Source organism: Solanum verrucosum, unplaced genomic scaffold, assembly GCF_900185275.1.
Source record: "Solanum verrucosum unplaced genomic scaffold, falcon-dt-bn FXZP01000040.1, whole genome shotgun sequence".
Lineage (NCBI taxonomy): Eukaryota > Viridiplantae > Streptophyta > Magnoliopsida > Solanales > Solanaceae > Solanum > Solanum verrucosum.
Genome location: NW_026020323.1, coordinates 4,118,828 through 4,124,299, shown reverse-complemented (window position 1 = coordinate 4,124,299; position 5,472 = coordinate 4,118,828). Strand labels below are relative to the sequence as shown.

Here is a 5,472-nt window from a genome sequence, read left to right as displayed (position 1 = left end):
AAGTCTGATTATTTAGAATTCGCGCAATTTAGGGGCCCATTTCAGGGAAAGTGCTCTCTATCATGGATTTTTTCATACTCAAAACTCAAATTCGAGACCTTTAATTAAAGAATGAGCAATCTCATTCAGTGCACCACATTCTTTGATCGTTTACTTTATTTGTTTTGAACACATATTTCAAGGAAAAAAGAGGTAGGGCGCGAATGTATAACATTGTGTCAATTTAATTCATTAGTGGATATAAATTTTATCCTTTATTTATAAGTTCTTCTATTGTCTTAACTTTTGTTTTTTCCAAGTTTTTTTTTCCTGCAAAAAATATGATAAGCAAACCAAAGGGATTATCATTAGGTTTTATTCACTTTTAAGTCACAAAGCATGAGACGTGAATGATTATTAGATTGTAAAGCATTGTTGGGAGGAATGCACAATATGCTACACTATCCCATTTCACTAATGATTATTTTAAGGGATAATTTAATATATATAATTATAAAAGGAATTTATACTATTGTTTAGTGCTTCATAATTGTAAATTCTTTTTTTTCTTTTCTGCAATTATGGTTGTCGTGAAAAAGAAATATTGGAAAGTTCTCTAATATTATTATATGTTTTTTGTTGGACCCAATTTGGATCAAAGAGGTGAAGCACTTCTTAGAAGCCCATGTAGCACAGGTATTCCAAGTGGTAGGGTCATTGACCCCTTTCATTACAAGTTTACAACAATAGTTACATGAGCACCATCAAACAAACACTATTATTTTAGAGATAATTAATTAAGGAAAAATTATGTGATTAAGCAAATTTATATTACTTAATTAGTCATCATAGCTATAGTTACCACTCGCGATTAACTTTAAGTGTTAATTATGTGGGTTGGGTTTGAATTTGTATAATTCGCCACGTTTGTATAATTCACAACTAACAATTCTTCGTTTGATTTGTATTTGTGTACGATGGTTTATATTTGTATATGACAGTGATTTATCTTGGTTTTATCACCAGATGCATTGAATCTTTTTCGTATAACTTTTTAAAGTTTGCAGAAACATATAGTTTTCAAATTTTATATAATATAATTTATACAGCTGTTTAAAGTTCAAATTTTTACTCTATTCATTTAGCTTTACTCATTCAGCATATTATCTTGAAATAATTATATCTATATTCTTTGCTTTTTATTTAACTATATATATTTACTTTGCATGTCACTAACTTTATATGCAAACTCCTGGTAAACGGACATAAAATGAAGAGTTAAATTAAGACGCATGCTTTTGATTTTGGATAAAGTTAACTGTACTATTTTTAAGGTAAATAAAAATAGAAAAAATAAATTTTACAAATGACATTTAATATTAATTATAGGGATAAGGGTCTGAAAAATATTCCAACTTTGGTCGGATTTGTTGTTGCGATACTAAACTTTCATGAAGACCTATTACCTCTCTAGACTATTTAATACCGTATTTTAAACATATATATTTGCCCACGTGGACATAAAAAATAATGCAAAATTATAAATAGTAATGTGTCCACGTGGGCACATATATACCTTTAAAATACACTATTAAATAGTTCAGGGGGTAAAAAATACGGTATTAAATAGTCTAGGGAGGTAATAGATCCTTATGAAAGTTTAGTATCGCAACAGCAAATCCAACCAAAATTGGAATATTTTTCAGACTCTTATCCCTTAATTATACTTTCATTATCCATTCTTCATTTCACCCACATAGTCCCTATTTCTATCATGTCATTAGTTACTTTGTATCTGTTCCAATGGTATCTATTTATATATGCTATTAAGCTTACTTTTCATAACTTATTTTGATGCATTCAATATAGATAAAGGGTAAATTAAAATAATTAGTCCTTTTTTTTCTGATTTCTTAAGTATCGTATAAAATGAAAGTGATTAATTAATATAAAACGGAAGGGATAATACAAATAAACAATACCCTCTCTTTGTTAAATATAAACAAATTGTTAAGATATGATATATTTCTTTTCTTTTAAAAAAATTTTATTGACGAATTTATCAAAAGATAATTCGTCACTATTTCCTTTTGATTCTTTCTCTCGCTCTTTTAAAAAATACAAGTGGTCATTATTTGGGATTTAAAAATAGTTAAAACCCCATTTAAAAGGGATAAACTAATACATTCATGAACTTTTAAAAAATTATTTATTTTAGATCAAATAAAAACATATCAATAATTTATTTTTAAAATAAAAAAGAACGTCGCCTGAGAGATTCGAACTCTCGCGGGGAAACCCCATGTACTTAGCAGGCACACGCCTTAACCACTCGGCCAAAGCGACACATTTGTCAGTTTCAGTGTTTAGTGCATATTTATTACTCTCTCTGCCCCCATTTCATATGGCACTTGTTGAATTTCGAGATTCAAATAAGTCTATCTTTAACCGTAATTTTTTCATAGATCCTTTAAACATTTTGAATTATCAATTATTATGACTTATAGTACTTTTTATGTAGTTTAAAAATATATAAATTTCATTTCAAAGAAAATTCCGTGCGCAAATTCTAGATCAAACTTAAACTGTTGACTCTCGAAAAATAAAAATTATCACATAAATTGAGACAGAGGAAGCATAAAGCAAAATGGTCATGATGCTATTGATACTTGAAATTATCTATCCTTAATCAGAAGTTTTTAAGTTTAAGTATTTTTGATAATAGAGATTGTTTTTTATATAGGAAAAACATCATACTATAAATAAAATGAAGAAAAGGGCAAGATAAAAGATCAACTAAAAGCATCTTTCCATGTGAATGTTAAACTTTCTAACAAAAGTAAAAGTAGGAATTTGAAAAGAGAGGAGCAACCTGTCTGATACTATTAATCAGTCATGCAGGCAAAATGTTCTCCTTGAACTACTAAATTGCTGCCACTCCAAATGGTTAAAGCATTTATGATAACCTCATCTTTCACACAATAATTTGACTATCTTCCTATGCACTTGACTTACATCAACCAGAATGAAATATAGCTACTTGAGTTTGTAGCATTTCTTGTGTCAACTACATGGATATAATCAATGGCGAATTCAGATTTTTCACTAAAGAGTGTCAAAATATAATTAAAGAGATAAATATAAAAAAAAATCACGTAATATCAATATACAATATATATACATAAAAGGAATATTATATCTAGCTATATAATATAAATTTTTTTATAGAAGCGTCGATTGACATCCCTCTAGTACATGTGACTCCACCACCGGATATTACTATGCATGTATATGGGGCTTCTGATTGGCTAAAAGGCAAAAGTGCATTTGGAGTACTAGTCCAATGTTACTCGTGAATAGATAGGGAGAAAATTATATAACCTAGCACTATGCATTCTATTATCCAACTCCACTAGGATTTGCAAAAAAACTATTATTCATTGTGTGCTTGATCAACTTTTATCAATTATTTCCCATATTCCTTAGACGATTTTATCGAGATCCCTAATTAAGAATAAAATAAAAAATTAATTATTTTTATAATATTTTTGGATGATATATACCTTTTACTTAAAAAATTCAGCATCTAAAATTCACATATGCGATTAATGACAACACAAAATCATTACCTACTGTTATATAATTAATATATTCTACAAATTTAATAAAAGTAAAAGATACTCCACTAATAATTGGAAGGATTTTTTTTGGGGGGGAGGGAGGGGGCTCTAATATATGGTGCAGGATAATGGAAGTGAAACACAGCTTGATATTCCATTAATAAGGATTTCATGAATTTGGAGGATGTTAGCTACTAAATGGACAATTTGGTAGGGATTTGGGCTTCTTCTTTTTTTTTCCAATAAACAACTTCATTATATTATCTCATGTGCCACTAAAGGAGATATGTAAATCTCCTTTTTAAGTTGAGTGACAGCCCCTTTATCCTATGTCTATCACTAATAATAAGCTAAAGTATACTCCCTCTGTTTTCATATTAACTGACTTTGTGAGACAATGTAAATATATTAAGAAAAACATTCAAAGACATAATTTAAAGTTTAAACCATACTTTTCAGTTTTCACTATTGCACTTTGTGAAATCATAAATATAATTTTGCATGTAGTGTAATTAAAAGGATAAGTATGGAAACATTCATCTTAAACTTTAAACAATTCAATTATTTTGAATAATGAAAAAAAAATCTCAAAAATTCAATTAATATAAAGATAGTATAGTTTACATAAAGTTGTTGTACCCTTGTTCCACTAAAGAACTTGTTAAATGTTGCTATCAAAATCATGTGTGTAATCTAATTAAATATTTCGTATTTAAGATTAGTGTAACATTTTAGACAAGGTCATGTGCACGATCGAAGAAGAAAAAAATATAAGGATAAAAAGTAAAGCACTCATTATTGAACTTAAGAGTCCAGAATTAATTCCATTACGCTATATATTATGTCATGCTATCAAGAGCCGTTTCTCTCAATTATTTCGGATCGTAATAATAAGCATTCCTTCTATCTTAATTTTACTACGTGTCGCAGTCTCTTTCGTTCCTTTTACTAGATCTGATTTTTTTTTCGATACAACTAGTGGCAGAGCCACCTTACAAATAGAGGTTCATCAGAACCTCCTTCAGCGAAAAATTATATGATTTATATATAGTTAAAATAATTTTTTAGATATACATAGTAGATATTGAACCCCCTTCAATTACTTTGTGTGTTTATTTTTTCAAATTTTGAATTCTCTTTTTGAAAATTTTGGCTCCGCCACTGAATACAACAGCTAAACACGAAGATAGAGCTCGTGTCTAAGCATAAACTAGTGTGGCTATTTTTTTAGTTAATATTTCTTCTGTCCTTTTTTACTTATCAAATTTGGATTTGGAATACCTATTAAGAAAATAATGATTTGTACAATGAGTTCATTATTTTACCCCTATATTAATGGATAAGGTTTCAAATATATTTTCTCACTATATTTTTAAAAAAAATTTAGCTCAATGTAATAAATTGAGGGTTACAATAGGAATAAGAAAATTGTTCTTCTTTGGTTTGTCAGAAATGACAAATAAAAAGAGAAATCAAATTAGAAAATATTTGACAAGTACTGCTTTCGTCCACTTTTAATTGTCGTAGTTTGATTTTTTAGAGTCAAATTAAACTTTGACTAATATTTTATGATGTATTTTTTCAACATATTGATATGCAAAAATTTATAATTTATAGTACATTTCGTATAGTTTTGAATATTTAATTTTTTTGTTTAAATAATGAATTAATGTAATCTAATTTAACTTTGAAAATTAGTTAAATTGATTTTTTAAAAACGTGACATGACAAATAAAAATAAACGGAGAGAACAAATAAGAACGAAGGGTGTAAAAATTTGCATGGGGAAGATGATACTACTCAAAGTCCTAACTTTAATTAAAAATTATTAAAATATGTTTATGCATTTACTCTGCTTACCAAATACCATTAG

The 5,472-nt window shown here is 27.9% G+C and overlaps 1 non-coding gene across 1 annotated transcript; it reads right to left on the bottom strand.

Annotated features, from left to right (window-relative positions):
* Positions 1-2,243: 2,243 nt before the first annotated feature.
* TRNAS-GCU (transfer RNA serine (anticodon GCU)) lies at positions 2,244-2,325 on the bottom strand. Its single transcript has one exon. It is a non-coding gene; the product is annotated as a tRNA-Ser (tRNA).
* Between the last annotated feature and the right edge of the window lie 3,147 nt (positions 2,326-5,472).